Source organism: Bos mutus, chromosome 10, assembly GCF_027580195.1.
Source record: "Bos mutus isolate GX-2022 chromosome 10, NWIPB_WYAK_1.1, whole genome shotgun sequence".
In the NCBI taxonomy this organism is placed as follows: Eukaryota; Metazoa; Chordata; class Mammalia; order Artiodactyla; family Bovidae; genus Bos; species Bos mutus.
The window spans coordinates 60,720,804-60,740,422 of record NC_091626.1 but is presented as its reverse complement, the minus strand read 5'-3'; the positions used below and the strand labels follow the sequence as shown (position 1 = coordinate 60,740,422).

At 40.2% G+C, this 19,619-nt stretch overlaps 1 protein-coding gene across 13 annotated transcripts in view; it reads right to left on the bottom strand.

The window, feature by feature from the left end:
• The window catches only part of TLN2 (talin 2), a 497,178-nt gene that overhangs the window by 230,675 nt on the left and 246,884 nt on the right, over nt 1–19,619 (bottom strand). The window contains exon 4 of one of the 13 annotated variants that reach the window (XM_070378013.1): nt 9,381–9,464. The exons of the other annotated variants lie outside the window; for them this stretch is intronic. The gene's annotated coding sequence lies outside the window, so the exon portion shown is untranslated. The remainder of the gene's footprint in view (nt 1–9,380; nt 9,465–19,619) is intronic. 13 annotated transcript variants of the gene reach the window in all.

Below are 19,619 nucleotides of genomic sequence, written 5' to 3'. Positions count from 1 at the left end.
TAATCAGAAAGCAAGAAAAAAAAAAAATAACAGAATGCAAGTCACTAGGTCATGCATCAAATAAATGGAGACCAAAAATAATATTCATTAAATCTCTCTGTGATATATCCCCAGAGAGGTACCAGAAACAAGAAATCAATGTCAAAAAAACCCAGCCTCGGGCCATTGGAGATTGGCTGCTCAAGTACCTCCTTCTGTGACAAGACTGTCCAAGTCTGTGGAATTCCTGCTCCAATATACATGCTCTCAAGGGGTAATTTTCACCAGCTGACTGAAGGGCCAGTGAGAAAGAGTGGAAATGCAGGGGGGATATCAAGTCTTCATTCAGCTCTAAAAATATTTTGGGAAAGTGAAGAGGAACTAAAAAGCCTGTTGGTGAATGAAAGTGAAAGAGGAGAGTGAAAAGGCTGGCTTAAAACTCATTCAGAAAATGAAGATCATGGCATCAGGTCATATCACTTCACAGCAAATAGATGGGGAAACAATGGGAACAGTGAGAGACTTTATTTTCTTAGACTCCCAAATCACTGCAGATGGTGACCACAGTCATGATATTAAAACACACTTGCTCCTTGGAAGAAAAGCTATGACAAACCTAGACAGTATATTAAAGAGCAGAGACACTACTTTGCTGACAAAGGTCCATATAGTCAAAGCTATGGTTTTTCCAGCAGTCCTGTACAGATGTGAGAGTTGGACCATAAAGAAAGCTGAGTGTTGAAGAATTGATGCTTTTGAGGTGTGGTGTTGGAGAAGACTCTTGAGAGTCCCTTGGACTGCAAGGAGATCAAACGAGTCCATCCTAAAGGAAATCAGTCCTAAATATTCCTTGGAAGGACTGATGCTGAAGCTGAACCTCCAATACTTTGGCCACCTGATGCGAAGAACTGACTCATTGGAAAAGACCCTGATGCTGGGAAGGATTGAAAGCAGGAGGAGAAGGGGATGACAGAGGATAAGATGGTTGGATGGCATCACTGACGCAATGGACATGAGTTTGAGCAAGCTCCAGGAGATGGTGAGGAGAAGGCAGTGGCAACCCACTCCAGTACTCTTGCCTGGAAAATCCCATGGATGGAGGAGCCTGGTAGGCTGCAGTCCATGGGGTCGCTAGGAGTCGGACACGACTGAGCGACTTCACTTTTACTTTTCACTTTCATGCATTGGAGAAGGAAATGGCAACCCACTCCGGTATTCTTGCCTGGAGAATCCCAGGGATGGGGGAGCCTGGTGGGCTGCTGTCTATGGGGTCACACAGAGTTGGACACAACTGAAGTGACTTAGCAGCAGGAGATGGTGAAGGACAGGGAAGCCTGGCGTGCTGCAGTCTATGGGGTCGCAAAGAGTCAGACACAACTGAACAAACTGACCTGAACTGAACCTCAGTTTTCTTGACCTCTATTAGACCTCATGTCTTCTAAAGTCTCAGGTCTGTTTTCTGGGTCCCTCTTATGAAACCCCAAGTTGGGTTCTACCAGCATGACAGTCATCTTCATAAGTGATAGTCAACTTGGAATAAGCAAGGATTATGGTGACTGCAGCCATGAGATTAAAAGACACTTACTCCTTGGAAGTAAAGTTATGACCAATCTAGATAGCATATTCAAAAGCAGAGACATTACTTTGCCCACAAAGGTCCGTCTAGTCAAGGCTATGGTTCTTCCTGTGGTCATGTATGGATGTGAGAGTTGGACTGTGAAGAAAGCTGAGCGCCAAAGAATTGATGCCTTTGAACTGTGGTGTTGGAGAAGACTCTTGAGAGTCCCTTGGACTGCAAGGAGATCCAACCAGTCCATTCTGAAGGAGATCAGCCCTGGGATTTCTTTGGAGGGAATGATGCTGAAGCTGAAACTCCAGTACTTTGGCCACCTCATGTGAAGAGTTGACTCATTGGAAAAGACTCTGATGCTGGGAGGGATTGGGGGCAGGAGGAATAGGGGACGACAGAGGATGAGATGGCTGGATGGCATCACTGACTCAATGGCTGTGAGTCTGAGTGAACTCCGGGAGTTGGTGATGGACAGGGAGGCCTGGTGTACTGCGATTCATGGGGTCGCAAAGAGTCAGACACAACTGGGAGACTGAACTGAACTGATGATTAATAAGTGTGATATCTGCACAGCTTTTCCAACTCAAGAAAGATGCCCCACTGTATTGTCAATTAACTCTATCAACTAGCTCTATCAGCTTGACTGAAAATTTTTTCTTCAAAAATCAATTAGTGTAATCTATCACATCAACAGGTTTTTAAAAAAATATCACGCAATCATGTTAATAGATGCAGAGACAGCATTTGACAAAATTCAACACTCATTAATGATAGAAACTCTCACTAAACAAAAAATAGAAAAGAATTTTCTCAACTTCACAAAGATTATCTATGAAAAATCTAAAGCTAACATTATACTTAAAAAGGTGAGAAACTTAAAGCTTTTTCACTAAGATCAGGTAAAAAGCAAGGATATTCCCTCTAACCACTTTAACATCACTCAGGGAGTCCTTGCTAATACAATAAGCAAGAGAAAGAAATAAAAGGTATACAGACTGGGAGAAAAGAAATTAAAGAGGATGACATGATTCTCTATGTAGAAAATCCAAAAAAGTTGACAAAAAAAATGAAAACCCTTGAAGTAATAATTGATTATAATGCACATTTGGAACATTCAAGTTAATATGTAAAACTGAATTTCTTTCCTATACAGAAACAATGATCAAAAGGAATTTAAAATTAAAAATTCCATTTACATCAGTTCCTCCCAAAATAAAATAGTTAGGTATTAATATAAGTCTAACAAAACACGTATAAAATCTCTATGTGGAAAACTACAAAATCTAGATAAAGAAAATTAAAGAAGCAAATAAATGAAGGGATATCCCATGTTCACAGAGAGGAACACACGATACTGTCAAGATGCCGGTTCTTCCAACTTGATCCATACATTCAATCAACCCATGTCAATATCCCAATGAGATATTTTATGGGTATCAATGAAGTGATTTTAAAATTTATATGGATTTCCATGGTAGTCCCATGGCTAAGATTCTGCACTCCCAATGCAGTGGGCCTGGGTCCCATTCCTGGTCAAGGGACAAGATCCCACGTGCTGCAAATAAGTTCACATGCTATGACGAAAAGATCCTCAGGCTGCAACTAAGACCCAGTGCAGCCAAATAAATAAATATAAAAAAAAAAAAAATGATTTGAATAATTTTTTTAAGTTTATATGGAGTGATAAAACTCCCCGAATAACCAACATGACATAGAAGGAAATAACAGTTGGACGGCTGAGGATACTCATTTTAAGACTTATTTACTATTGTACTCCCATTCCACAGTACCATTATCCACAGTAGCCAAGGTAAGGAAATAACCTAAGTACCTGTTGACAGATAGGTAGATAAAGGTAGTATGATATATATATACACACATGTATGCATATACTGTGGAATAGTTCAGCCTTAAAAGAGGAAGGAAATCTTGTCATTTGTGACAATATGAATGAAACTGGCAGACATTATGCTAATAAGCTGGACAGAGAAAGATGAATACTACATGGTATCACCTATATACGGAATCCTAAAAAAAAAAAAAAAAAAAAAAAACTTGTAGAAACAGAAAGATGCTCAACATTGCTCATTATTAGAGAAGTGCAAATCAAATTACAATGAATGTAAACTGCCACAGCCACGATGGAGAACAATATGGAGATTCCTTTAAAAACTAGGAATAAATCTACCATATAACCCAGCAATTCCACTACTGGGAATATTCCCCGAGAAAACTACAATTCTAAAAGACACAAGTACCCCAGTGCTCACTGCAGCAATATTTACAATAGCCAGGACATGGAAACAACCTAGATGTCCAGTGACAGATAAATGGATAAAGAAGTTGTGGTATGTTTATAATGGAATATTACTCGGCCATAAAAAAGGAATGGATTTGAGTCAGTTCTAGTGGGGTGGATAAACCTAGAGCCTGTTCATATAGAGTAAGAAAGAGAAAAACAAATATTGTATATTCATGCAAATACATAGAATCTATGGTACTGAAGAACCCATCTGCAGGGAAGGAATGGAGACACAGATGTAGAGAAAAGACCTGTGGACACAGTGAGGGAAGGAAGAGTGGGAGGAACTGAGAAAGTAGCACTGACATATAAACACTATCAAGTGTAAAACAGATCGCTGCGGGGAAGTTGCTATACAGCACAGGGAGCCCAGCCTGGCACTCTGACAACCAGAGGGGTGGGATGAGGGAGGGGAGGGAGCATCAAGAGAGAGGGGAGATATATATATAAAAATTATGACTGACGTGTTATTGTGCAGCAGAAACCAACACAACACTGTAAAGCAATTTTTCTCCAATTAAAAAAAAAACAAACCTTGTAGAAACAGTAAACAGGTAGTTGCTAGGGGACCGAGGGGTAGGGAAAATATGGACAGGTTAGTAAAATGGTACAAACTTTTAGATATAAGATGAGTAAGGCCTGAGAATGTAGTGTAAAACATTGTGACTATAGTTGATACTGCACTATAAAACTAAAGATTGCTGAGAGAGAACTAGATGTTCTTAGCCCCTGCCCCCCCAAAAGGGTAAATATGTGAGATAATGGATATCTTCATAACTCAATGATGAGATCCTTTCACAGTGTCTATAGAGTAGCAAATCATCACGTTGGCAGTTTCATTTGTCAATTATACCTCAGTAAAGCTGGGGAAAAACAGACTTACTACAAAGCTACAGCAATCAAGACAGAGCGGTATTGGCAGAAGAATAAACCAATGGACCAATGGAACAAAAGAGAAACTTCAGAAATAGATCCCCACAGATTCAATCAGTTGATCTTTGACAAAGAAGCAAAGACAATACAATGGAACAAATAAAGTCTCTTAACGAATTGTCCTGGAACAACTAGACAATCACACACAAAAAATAAATCTAGACAAGCTTACATCCTATACAAAAATTAACTCAAAATGGATCAGGAATATAAATTTAAAAAAAAGTATAAAATTCCTAAGAAAATAACACAGGAGAAAACTTGGAATACCTGGGATATGACCATGCTTTTTAAAACATAACACCAAGCACATCATGCCTGAAAAGAATCTATTGATAAGCTGCAACTGGTAAAAATTTAAAACTTCTGCCCTGTGAAAAACAGTATCAAGAGAAAATATTTGCAGAAGGCATGTCTGATAAAGGACTATTATCCAAAACATAAAAACAACTTTTAAAGTCAACAATAAGAAAACAAACCACTTGGTTAGAAAGTGGGCCAAAGACCTTTAGAGACATCTTGCCAAAGACATGCAGGTGGCAAGTGAGCATATGAGAAGATGGTGCACGTGATGTGTCATCAGGGAGATGTAAAGCAAAATGAGATACCTACCTATATGCCTATTGCTGCTGCTGCTGCTAAGTCGCTTCAGTCATGTCCGACTCTGTGCGATCCCATAGACGGCAGCCCGCCAGGCTCTCCCGTCCCTGGGATTCTCCAGGCAAGAACACTGGAGTGGGTTGCCATTTCCTTCTCCAATGCATGAAAGTGAAAAGTGAAAATGAAGTCACTCAGTCGTGTCCTACTCTTCTCGACCCCATGGACTGCAGCCTACCAGGCTCCTCTGTCCATGGGATTTTCTAGGCAAGAGTACTGGAGTGGGGTGTCATTGCCTTCTCTGATATGCCTATTAGGGTAGCCAAAATCTGGAACACTGACAATACCAAACGCTGTTGGTGAGCATATGGGGCAACAATAACTCTCATCCATTGCTACTGGGAATGCAAAATAAAACAGCCACTTTGGGAGAGAATGTGATGATCTCTTACCATACAATCCAGTAACTGTACTCCTTGGTATTTATCCAAAGGAGCTGAAAATTTATGTCCATATAAAAACCTGCACATGGATGTTTATAGAAGCTTTATTCATAACTGTCAAAACTTGGAAGCAATCAAGCTATCTTTCAATGTGGTTTAGTTGCTAAGTTGTGTCCAGCTCTTGCGACCCCATGGACTGTAGTCTGCCAGGCTTCTCCATCCATGGGATTCTTCAGGCAAGAATACTGGAGTGGGTTGCCATTTCCTGCTCCAGGGGATGTTCTCAAATGAGGAATCAAACCCAGGTCACCTGCATTGCATGCAGATTCTTTACCGACTGAGCTATGAGGGAAATGAATTAATAAACTGGTACCTCTAGACAAAGGAGTAGTGTGTGTGCGTGCTCAGCTGTGTCCAATTCTTTGTGATGCCATGGACTGAAGCACACTAGGCTCCTCTGTCCATGGGATTCTCTAGTCAAGAATACTGGAGAGGGTATTACTCAGTGGTAAAAAAAAAAAAAAAAAAATGAGCTATCAAGCCAGGAAAGGACATGGGGAAACCTTAAATGCATATTACAGAATGAAAGAAACCTATCTGAAAAGGCTATGTAATGTGTACTTTCAACTATGTGACATTCTGGAAAATGCAGAACTATGGAAACAATAAAAAGATCAGTGATTTGGGGGTTAGGGGTGGAGTTAAGTAGAGCTCAGAGGATTTTTAGGGCAGTGAAAGCAACTGTGCATCATATTATAAGGATGAATAGGTGTCCCTATATGCATTTGTCCAAACCCATTGAATGTATCACATCAAGAGTGAATCTTTAGGTAAACTATGAACTTTGATAATAGATTTGGGGTCAATATAGATTCATCCTTGGTTTAAAACCTTTTTTTCTTTTTTTACTCTGTTGAGTGATGTTGATAATTGGGGAGGTTTTGCATATGTGGAAGCAGGGGATATATGGGGACTTTCTATACTTTCTTCTCAATTTTATATTGTAAATCTAAAAATTCTCTTAAAATAATGAAATCTTATAAAAAATTGTTTTCCTCTTAGATAAAATTCTCAAAATTCTCTTTTCTTGGGTCTATACCTAGAACTGTATATACCTAGGTATATATCTAAACATAATTCTTTGTTTAATTTTTTGAGAAACTGCCTGCTATTCTGAATCAGCCACACCATTTACATTCCTCACCAGACATGAATGAGGATTCTACATGTTCTCCCCAACACTTACTGTCTTTTTGATCATAGCCATTCTAACAGGTAAAGTGCTATCTTACTGTGGTTTTGATTTGCATCTCCCGGATGACTAATGATGCTGAGAACATTTTCATGTGATTATTGACCATCTGTTTATCTTCTTTGGAGAAAGAGTTATTCTAAACCTTTTGCTGTTGTTCAGTTGCTCAGTCACGTATGACTCTTTTCGATCCCATGGACTGCAGCACGCCAGGCTTCTTAGTCCTTCACCATCTCCTGGAGCTTGCTCAAACTCATGTCCAAGGAATCAGTGATGCCATCCAACCATCTCATCCTCTGTCGTCCCCTTCTCCTCCTGCCTCCAGTCGTTGCCAGCATCAGTCTTTTCTAATGAGTCAGCTCTTCAGATCAAGTGGCCAAAGTACTGGAGCTTCAGCTTTAGCATCAGTCCTTCCAATGAATATTCAGGACTGATTTCCTTTAGGATTGACTGGTTTGATCTCCTTGCAGTCTAAAGGACTCTCAAGAGTCTTCTCCAACACCACAGCTCAAAAGCATCAATCCTTTGGGGCACAGCCTTCCTTACAATAAACCTTTACTCCATTTTAAAAACTGGATTATTTGCCTTTTTATTGTTGGACTATCTGACTTCTTTATACATACGAAAGTGAAAGTCGCTCAGTCATGTCCGACTCTTTGCGACCCCATGGACTATACAGTCCATGGAATTCTCTAGACCAAAATACTAGAGTGGGTAGCCTTTCTCTTCTCCAGGGGATCTTCCCAACCCAGAGAGCAAACCCAGGTCTCCCGCATTGCAGGCGGATTCTTTACCAGCTGAGCCACAGGGGAAGCCCCTTTATATATATACATATATATATAATTTTTAGATATATGTATTTTTTATTGAAGCACAGTTGATTTACAATGTTGTGCCAATCTCTGCTGTAGAAAGTGACTCCGTTACACATATATAGACAGTCCTTTTTATATTTTTTCCATTTTGATTTAGGACATATTGAATATCCCTGTGCTATACAGCAGAACCTTACTGTTTAACCATCCTATATACAACAGTTTATAGCTGCTAACCCCAAACTCCCAGTCCCTTCCTCCTGTTACTGCCCCCCGTTTTAGCAAGCACAAGTCTGGTCTCTCTGTCTGAGAATTTGTTTCTGTTTTGTAGATAGGTTCACCTGTGCCATATTTTAGATTCCCCATGTAAGTGATCTCATAGGGTATCTGTCGTTCTCTTTCTAACTTCCCTTCACTTAGTATGATCATCTCTGCTTGCCTGCTGGTGCTGCAAACGGCATTATTTCACTCCTTTTGATGGCTGAGTAGTATTCCATCATATATCCGTACCACATCATCTTTGTTCATTCACGTGTCGATGGACATTTAGGTTGTTTCTGTATCTCGACCATTATGAACAGTGCTGCTATGAACATAAGGATGCATGTATCTTTTTGACTTATAGTTTTATCTGGGTATATGCCCAGGAGTGTGATTGCTGGATCATATGGTAAGTTTATTTTTAGTTTTCTGAAGAACTTCCACACTGTCTTCCACAGTTGATGTACCAACTTACATTCCCAACAGCATAGGAGGGTCCCTTATGCTCCACACCCTCTCCTTATAGACTTTTTAATGATGGCCATTCTGACCAGTGTGAGGTAGTACCTTACAGTTTTCATTTAGATTTCTCTAATAATTAGTGATGCTGGGCATCTTTTCATGTGCCTACTGGCCATATGTAGTTCAGTTTATTACTTGTTTTTCTTTTGTTGCTTGTGCTAATGGTATAATAGTTAAGAAGCTGTTTCCTGATTCAAGGTCATAAAGCATTACACCAATGCTTTCTTCTAAGAGTTTTATAGTTTTACGTCTTACATTTGGACCTTTGATCTACTTTGAGCTAATTTTTTATATATAGTATGAGGCAGGAGTCCAATTTCACTTCTTCCCTATCAGCTTTTAAAACTAAGAAATAGCTTTCTTCTAACTTTCACTGAATAGTGGACGTAGGGAGAAAGAATAGCTATTTCCAAGTCCAAAATTAATTTATGAATAAGAAGAGAAGACAGCAACTGAATTTTTCCTGAAGAGTCTGAAATCACCTTCAGTAATTGTAGAAATCCAGTATTTCAAGCATTGAGGTGAAGCTCAGTGCTCTGTGATTTTCCAATGACCAGCCAAGTAAAAAGAAGACTTCACTTTTAAGGGATACCATGTGAAACCAACAAAATAAATAAAATTAATGGATAACAGTAATATACCCTGCACACTGCTAGCCCCTAAGGTATAGTATACATATAAATATATGTAACTCACAGTCACTTACCCTAATGGCTAAGCTTGTGAAATAACGCTGGTTTTCCAGGAAGTAGTTCAATTTCAATGAGTGAAGTAGTTCAATTATGTAAGCCTTTGGAGGAAAAAAGGGGTCAAATTCCTTTTAGGAGATATATCCTATTTGCTCACATCAACAGGGCTGGTGAAATATTCAAACAGGGGCACAAGGATTTTGTAAAAACAAGATTTTATAATCTTGTTGATAACCATTCCAACAACTCTTTAACTTTTTTATTGAGTATTAGACAGTGGACAACCATTTCATCAAATAAACAAAAAAAAAAGGAAAGAAAATTTCCTGATTTTGAAGACACAGATAGAAGAGATTCTCTAAATAGAGAATGATGGGAAGAAGGTATTAAAATGGCCTCTGCATCTTCAATTACCTTTAGAATAAATGTTCATGTATTCAAAAGAGATTTTTTCAAGGCTTAAATGGATTAGAACTTGGTTTAACTGAGTCTTTAAATTTTTTAAATAGCTTAATATTTGCCTTTTATTGGGTCTCACAAACACAAAGAAAGTGGAAAAAAAGGAAAATGTATTCAAAACCATGTTTAGAAATATGTAGGAAGATGAGTAGAAAATACATAAGATCAATATACCCATCATTCTCAAGGGAACAAATGTTTCATAAGAGCTTCTCTGAGCCAGGCACTTGCAATCAAAAGAAAACTGTCTCCCTCTGATAGCTCATGGCTTAGCCTCACAGGGACCTACCTGAGAACGTCAAGAAAACTTCAGAAAGTGCCTCATTAGAGAGAAAGCCATCCATAAAACTAACAGATACCCATGGAGAAAGACAGGCCAGAAATAAGAAATTTTAAAAACAAAAATAACAGGTTATCACTGAGATACCTTCTGATGCTCGGCTCAGAGTTCCTCTCTGAATCACCACAGAAAAGAAGAATCACCTTAGAAGCTGGACAGTCTTGGAAAGTGTCATGTAAGAGTGACATTGAAGTTACATCTCACACAGAGATGGGCTCACCATTTATGATAATCCATTATGCAGCAGACATATAATGATTATCTGACCTACACCATCCAGGGACCACATAAAATTGGTGACACCAAGGAAGTGATGGAGCCTAGATGATACCTACCTAAGTTTTGGTCTACCAGCATAAGGACTGATACAAAAAATGGAAAATTGATAGTTTCACCACCAAATAGGTAAGTCACCAGGAGAAGGCAATGGCACCCCACTCCAGTACTCTTGCCTGGAAAATCCCATGGATGGAGGAGCCTGGTGGGCCGCAGTCCATGGGGTCACTAAGAGTCAGACTAGACTCAGCAACTTCACTTTCACTTTTCACTTTCACGCATTGGAGAAGGAAATGGCAACCCACTCCAGTGTTCTTGCCTGGAGATTCCCAGGGACGGGGGAGCCTGGCGGGCTGCCGTCTATGGGGTCGCACAGAGTCGGACGTGACTGAAGCGATTTAGCAGCAGCAGCAGCAGCAGGTTAGCAGGATAGGAAATTATTGGAGTAGAGCAAAATGTAGCTGAATATGATTACCACATGACTGACTGCTGCAAGGCCACCCAGAACTCCCTGCTCTGATCCTATAAGCTACAAGCAACTTTTTGCTTTAGTGAGTAGATGGGTCCTCCTAGCAGCTTCCAAATTAAAAGTCCTCTCAAGATGTCTCCTTGAAATAGGAGACCTCCTCCATCACTTAACATCTACTTAGCTCTGATGAATAAGGCTTTATGAAAAGAAGGCTCAATTTTCCATTTACTGTCAGACTGTCTTTCCCCATACTTGGTATACAGAAACATCCAAACTTTCTTCTAATTCTAGATCTTAATTATGAGGATTAATTATCAAGACTTAATATCCAGACCTTCCTTTGAAAAATGTCTCTGTTTTAAGACAAGGTTAGAGAAAGCAATATGGTCTCCACTATAACTCAGACATACTTAACAATAAATCCATTTAATTCAACAAATGTTTCTTAAAGATTCTACTGTATACAATGTTTTAAGTGATAATATTATTTCAACTTTTGCTCCTGTTGCAATGGCACTGTCTAATTGGGATTTTGCCTGTACAAGGCCCTCCAGGAAAACCATGAAGTAGAACCTGAAGTTGTTCCTTTAAAACGCCAAGGAAGCCTTGGTGGGTGTAAGAACAGTTTCAAAACTACGATCATTTAATCTTATGCCAGAATTATACAGTGAGTTATTAGTAAAGAAGAATGAAAATTATAGCCCTCAGCTTCTTACCAAGACTAAATAACTGCAGCATGAGGTTTAAATAGAGCAATGACTAACAATTAACATCACTGTTAATCTTCAGTTTCTCAATGCAAAGAATCTTAGGTCGCTAGTACAATGATGAAGTTCTGATTCTGTATAGAACTGATTCTATAGAAAAGGAGAACATCCACTTTCCATATTGACAGTCCATGTGTGATTTCATCCTGTTCATAATTTTCCCTATTGGAAACTCAAGTCATAGTTCAACCAGAATCTTAATGAATGAAGAAATTCCAGTGCTTCAAAACTCCACATGACAAGGCAGAGCAAACAACACAACCCCTACCTGGAAAGAACTGAGAAGACAAAACCAGCAAGCTGAAAATAAGAATCATTCATTCTGGAAGTTTTTACAAGATGGTTTCTTAAAGAACCCAACGCTGGAGAAATTAGAAAAGGCAAAGAAAATTCATGTACTGCACAATGATACTGTAATGATGATTATAACCAATTTTTTAAACGCAAATAAGTAGAGGTAATTCTGGTACAGCTAAGAGACAAAACCCTTAGCATGCATTCAGTATGGCTCTATTTTTAAAATAATGCCTCTGACACACAGCAGTTCAATTTCTGTGTTAGCCTCTAAAAAGCACAAATCAATGTTTCACAATATGATTCTCTGCATGACGAACCTCTTCACTTATCTCAAGGATAATTGCAGCTATTAAATATTATTCTATGAATACAAGTTAATAGCAGAAATGAAGACTTAGCTTACCTAATCCCCTCTTTGGCTTGTTCCCAAAATTCACCAACTCCCTCCATCAGGAGGGACAAAGAGACAGCAAGACAGAATGGGAAATATCTATTAAGGCTCCTCATGATGAAAGCGACTGAGGTATCTGGGATATGATTCTATATCATTCTGCCTTTGGCAGGGTAGAGAATTTAATATCAAATCTTTCTGCACATCCAAGAGAATGGATCAGCCCCTTAAGAATTCTCTTTTGCCAAGAAACAAAATGGTCTACCTACTAGCACTGCATTAGCCTTTGGTGATGATGAAATTTTAAAAGGCATGTGTAATAAAGGCGTGGCTGGAATAAGCAGGCATAAAGCAAGTCGTTCCTTGCTTCTTTAACCACCAGCACTTACCTTAGTCCTTCCTTTCAACCCTCAAAATAATAAACACACAGTTCTATTTTAGTAGGGAAGGGTTTAAAATACTTATGTTAATATAACTGAACATCTGCCAAGAGGAAAAACACTAATATCTGTCCTCATCCCACACTCAAGCTTTTTTCCCCTCTATGTCCACCATTCAGTACCAAACATGACTCATGACATCTTTAGTTTCATCTATATGTCAACTTCACACTAGTAACCACAGACACCTGGTCCAACTTAAAGCTCTGCTTTGTAACTTCCCATATAGCATAGCAATATACAGGCCTCAAAGAGCTGAGTGTCCTTGGACAAGGCATTTATCAATTTGATTCCCACTTTCCTCTTATGTAATAAGTGGTGATCGTAAGAGTGGACTGCCAGCATCTAATGCCATACGTCTGGGTGCACATCATTCCTGTTGGCTCACCCCTATCAGGGAGAAAGCTAATCTCAGTCTTGGATCCTTGAGTTCATTTATCTCAAAAGACTCAGGATTTGAAATTAGGAAAGAAAATTTTAAAAGCCAGTAGTGAGCACATTTGTTTTTTTCCTACACCTCAGTCAATAGTGCTTTGACCTGGGCTTTTGACTGCAGATTTCTTAGGGCAAGAGACCTATTTAGGATGATGTCAGTAAGCTATTTATGTTATTACTCCAGCAAAGGAGAACAATAAACCCCTATTTCGGAGAAGGAAATGGCAACCCACTCCAGTGTTCTTGCCTGGAGAATCCCAGGGACGGGGGAGCCTGGTGGGCTGCCATCTATGGGTTCGCACAGAGTCGGACATGACTGAAGCGACTTAGCAGCAGCAGCAAACCCCTATTTTTGATGTTTTTGCTTGTTCAAATGGATGACAATCAACAAAAATAATCGTTCATATTTTCATAAGCTACAGAACACAATTCTAGCAGATACAAGGTAGAACTATCACTCTGAAAATCTGAATGTCAGTAATTTTGAAAGCTTCAAATGCATGATCAGCTCCTATTAAAATGTCTTATGTGTATTTACAAGTGCTAACGTCTCACACGTACCCTTCTGTGCTATCACCCAAATGCTCAAAAAATCATTAGGAGGAATGGTTTGAGGTTGAGAGCTGTAGGAAGACACATGCTGTCCAACTCGCCTTGTGGCACATGGGAGAATGTGGACTCTGCTCACCTTTCAGAAAAGAATGAGAATGGATTTTATGGGGAATGCAGACCTATCCTCCCTATAGCCTCCACATCCCCTGACTCCCTGTGCTGCACAATCACACAGGAGCAGCCCATAATCGTCCAGCATCCATTCCCATCTGCTCATTCATCTCTGCTTTCTCCAGCAAAATAACATCACCAGAGTGCAGTCCACAAGCCAGGCTGGTGACACGGAAGCCCAGATTGCCTGGATCTGAAAGAAGAATCTTATGGTATAAAAAGACAACTGGCTCCATTTAAGATTCCTCCTTGCCCATCAGCTTCAGCCCATGCTCCCTCTTAATCCCCTGAACATATGCTGTGGCAGTTCCTGTCCTCTCCCTGCCCTTGCCAGGGCACAGGAGCCTAGCTGTTCCCAGCAGTTGGTGACTTCCTCTTGGCTCACCACCGCGTACTAACAGAACGGATGCTAAAGACCAGTTCATGGCAAAAGGCATTTTCTCAGACTCTTAGACTTAACCACTGCCTACATCCACTTCCCTTTCACCCAATTATGATCTCTGACAGTGAAATATCCCCAACTCACACTGCAGCCTCCAAAGCCCAACCATACCCAATGTAGGGGGCTCCACTACAACCCTACGCTGTGAAAGGTTTTAGTTGTGATCAGCACGGTTCCAACTAGGAAGAGTTCTCCTAATGGGTTCGCTTAGGCAGGCGCAACCAGAAAAGTAGGTCAGAGGCCTGAGTTACAGTCTGAAGGCTTATATGCATGTTGGCTAGCAAAGCCAAGCCCCAGAGTTCTGGATGGTTTGCAGGATGCAAGCAATGCTATCTGCAGTTGGATCCTCCTGCTACTGCCCCCAATACTCCCACATCAGCCTTGACCAGAACAATGACAAGACACACTCCTACATCTTCCAGTTATCCCCAAAGCCCAACAACACTTCCCTTAGGTGGCAGGAAAAACAAGTCATCTAGATGTTATTGGTACAAACAATTTTCTGGTCACCATGCTCCAGCTGTCCCAGGCAACAACTTCTAATTAAGACAGGCCTGATCTTGCTTAGTTGTGATGCTTTTTTCCTATTTGGTCAACAGATGTCACATTAATGTGGTGTTTTTAGCTTTCATACTTAGGTTTAAAAAAAATAAAATAAAAAGTAAGCTGTCTTCTTGCCTTTACTCCATCATGTACTTATGCTTATTATGTAACTGTACATACACAGACATGCACACACACAACCACACACTTTTGACATAACACACAGGATTGTTAAGGGATTAAGTCAGTACTCTAAGCTCTTGAAGACAATCTGACAAAGCAGCAGAAGAAAACTGTCAAAGCTTATCCATTTCTTTGGTTTTTCCCTCATTACTGTGATAGTTGTTTTTTTTTTTTTTCCCCTCTTTCTGCCCTCCAAAGAGAAAATCTTACACCTTTCGACAGCCCAATTTCTGAGCCTAAGCTACAAAATAGCACTCTCCCATGCCCTGTGTCATTTGAGACCTTCCCACTTCTAGGTTCTCCAGGATCAAAACACTCCACACCCTTTCTTGGGGCTACAGACAAGAAGATTTGCTCAGAAGGGCAGAGGTGGCTTACTCTATCTGGTGAGTAGCAAAGAATTTCCTGAGTGTCACAGTAACTTTTAAATCCATCAGAAACTATCTAACACTAAGTTTTTCAAACTTGAGAACAAACATGGAAAAGTGACCATTTGCAAAGAGCAAGCATTGGAGGTTCAACAGTGTAAATCTTCCTGGATCTAAGGAATGTTAAACCAGCCATTGAAAACCAGCAGCAATGTATTACTTCTGAGTAGAAAACAAAATTCCCTCATAGCTTTACTGTGAAACCATTTGGAGTAGGACCCTTAACGTATATTCTTGGGCCCTGCAGATATATCAAATCCCTCACTCTCCTCTGTATTTAGGGGAACAGTGGAAATTCTGGACCTCAGCCATCATACAGTTGACAGCAAAGGAAAAATAATAATACCGCAAGCCAAAAAACCAATTAAGGGTAGCTCTAACAAGAGTAGTGAACTTGATGGGTCCCTGTTCAATGAAATGGCCAATCAACAGTTCTTATGAATGCAAACACGTCCCCACATACTTTACTCTTTTCAGCCTTATCTCCAGCCCCAAATGAAATACATGAACTTACAAAAAAAAAAAAAAAACAAATCAAAGGTCTTATGTCAAATGAAAAACTGCCTAATGATAACAGTCAACTCACTAAGAAGTAAAGTCTTAGAAGACAACTTACACTTTGAATTCCTGTCCACATTCATATTAGCAGTAGCCATAGAGCTGACTACCTATACTGCACAGTGACCTCAGCTTGTGCTGGCATGGATTAGCTATGATTTAAATTTAAGGTAAGATACATTTACATTCTATAAATGTATTTCATGCATGAACTACAGAATGAGCTTATGACTGCTATCTTATCAACACAGTCAGCAAAAACTCATTCACAAATTCATACTTGGTTTTGGTAAACAGAACCATCACTAGATCTCTGGATGAACTATACAAGAGGTGCTCACTTTTCCTTTGGCTTAAAGCTCTGAGATTTTCGAGGAAAATAGAACAAATGATTTTCCACATAGGTTCAAACCATTAGCCCCCTTCATGCTTAGTTGTGGAAAAACACATGGAAAGTAATTCTAAAATGCTAGACTATTTACCTAAACTCACCTGGTTTGGGACCCCCTTTCCCAAACAGCTCTGCTCCCACTGGTATGGTCATGTTTAATTCCTTTCTACTGTAGCACAGGTTTATTAGCAGAGGGCTTGCTAAAATCTCCACTGTCCATTCAAACAGTCACTCCGTATGGATATTAAGTAAAGAAAATCCACTTAGTGATGTGCCATTTGGAGGGGAGGTCATATTGATCATCCTGATTAGCACTGTCAGCTAGGGTAAGGAAGACTGGCTGGCGCTAAGGGCCAGCTGCGCAGGGCACACAGACCAAGACAATGAGCAACATCGATGGCCTCTGAGCCATCGGTCTAGGCAGTGATGGATGTCATGTGAACAGCTTATGGGGTTATTAAGGGTAGAGAACTGGCCCGAGAGAAACCCAAAGTCCATCTCCTTTCATTAAGATAAAGTTGGATTTTCCATGACACAGTGCAGGGCTAAGGTTTTGTCCCTTTTATCACTGACACACACAAAAAATCAATTCATATATTAAATAAAAACTCATGAGCATGTGTGTAAAACAAATTACAAAACGCTACTTGTCTGTTTTCTTTTAAATGAAGAACAGAATATATAAAATTCCTTAGTAGACACAATTATAGATTATTCAATTCTATGTTATTTAATCTGCATTGTTTAATGCAGATTAACTGCATTTAATTGCATGGTCCAAGGGAAGAACAAGAAACTGGGGCTTTCTCTGCATCCTTTTGTGCATGGAAGGGGTACATGCTTAATAAGTATGGGTACAATATATCACTCTGCAGTCTTCACCTTACACCTTAGACTGAATGGAGCCTGTTGCATCCTTCTAGACCAGAAAGAGTCCTTCCTAAGTTGCAATTAAATAGTTGAAATCAGAAATCATCAGTAAAAAAATGTCCCTGTATTTACACATACATATACATACTCACTTATACTTTTCCCATTTCTTTTCTTCTGTGCTCCCAAAAGAAGTCTCTACTATTAATAATTACTTAACTGTATAACCTGGAGTGAATCATTTTAACTTTGTGGTCCTCAATTTCCAAATTAAGACTAAAAATCATTTTCACATTAAGAAACGTCTACAAACCACAGGAACACCCTAAAGACTAAATTGAGTAAGTAATGCCCAGTAGAGTTCATATTAGAAAGACATTATTATCCTTCCCTTTGCTCTCCACCCCTTCTAGCACTTAGCCCTGTCAGTTCCAGAAAAGCTTGGCTCACGTGGAGCACCTCCCGGGAAGGATGACAGCAAATGCTTTCTTCTGGAGAGCAGCCAGGTTTTCGTGAATGTGCATACATGACATCTAAAGCTAGCAGAGTGATTTTCCAATCCAAATTGGCTTCATGTCCTGAGCTTGTCTGAGTTGGGAGGCTCTCTTAGTAGGATCACTAGAAATTCTGTGTGGGGAAATCTCTGGAGTTCGCCCTTCCTTTTGAGCATCTGATAATGAAAATAAGAGAGACTTTTCCATTGGGCCAATTCTTAATGGTCAGGGAGCCCTTCAGAGCAAATGAGAGGGCTCCTGTTGCAAGAAATCAAGCCAAAGAACATCACGTGGAAGCGCAAGGCTGCAGGCTCTTGGGGATGTTTCTCAGACACTTTGCCACTTCCATCACCACTCCAGGGGAACATATCACTGCTGCACAATCGAGTTCCGCAGCCTGAGGACTTGACTCACCTTGATTTATGCTTCCAGAACACACTTGGGAATATGGGCCTAGGGGTACCACACACAGGGAGGCTGAATCAATGTCCTCAAGATGCTGCATTTTTATCTCTATTGATCAAGAGTCACAACTCCCTTCAAAGACACTGCTTTCAGTAACTGCATATCGACTTCCCTTTCTCCTGATGATAACATGTGGGGCAGCAGATTGTGCTCCCAATGCTGTGCTTCCCAGTGGACATTCAAGAGGATCCCGTCACAGAGGGCAATCTTGCATCCTTTGTAGCGTTTCCATCTTGTTTGTTGACACCCCAACCCCAGTCCTTGAGCACTGAAGGTGTGAACAAATACATCCTTAAAAGACACAATCGATTTCTTATTCCTTAAGTCCCAGCTTGCTACACAAGCAGGTTTAAGGAATTTGAAAAATCACCGTGGTGGAATAGCAAAGGCAACAGCCATCTAGCCCCACAGACCACTTCCTACAAATTAAGATTTAAAAAGTCCACGGGAGCTCCTTCAAGTGGCACAGGATTCCAGTAAGTCGCCTTTTACAACACATTGACCAAATTAAAATGGAAGGCTTACCAGATACAGCAGCTTCCTGCACATGGAAAATTTCACTGCACTGAGTATAAACACTGAGTATAATCACAATTGAAAACCTTGCTCACCTCACAGCACCTCAAGCTGAAGGTCAGTAAGAGGATGGCCTTCAAACTATGCCATTTTGTAGCGGCTGTTACATTAATTCCCTAGAGCTGCCATGTGCATGCATGTGGGCTCAGTCACTTCAGTGTCTGACTCTTCACAATTACCATACAATGGGTGTCTTCAAACAACCGGACTTTATTTTCTTATAGCTACAGAAGCCAGAGGTCTGGAATCAAGAGTCTCTGGCGGGTCACCCTCTTCAGGATGACTCTAGGGAGTGTTATTTGCACAGTGGTGTCCCACTCTTTGCAACCCTATGGACTATACATACAGCCTGCCAAGCTCCTCTATCCATGGATTTTTCCAGGGAAGAATATTGGAGTGGGTAGCCATTCCCTTCTCCAGGGGATCTTTCCAACCCAGGAATCAAGCCTGGATCTCCTGCATTGCAGGCAGATTCTTTACCATCTGAGTCACCAGGAAAGCCCAAGCTGACTCTAGGGAGAATCACTCCTTATTTCTTGGAGCTTTCCGAAGGTTCCATCTCCACATAAGTCACCCTTCTCTGTGTATCTCTCTGTGTCCTCTCCTCTTTATATAAGGATGCCAGTCATCAGATTAACCCAGTACAATCACACCTCTATCTTTAAGCAATTGTATCTACACTGAATATTTCCAAACTGGGTCCCATACT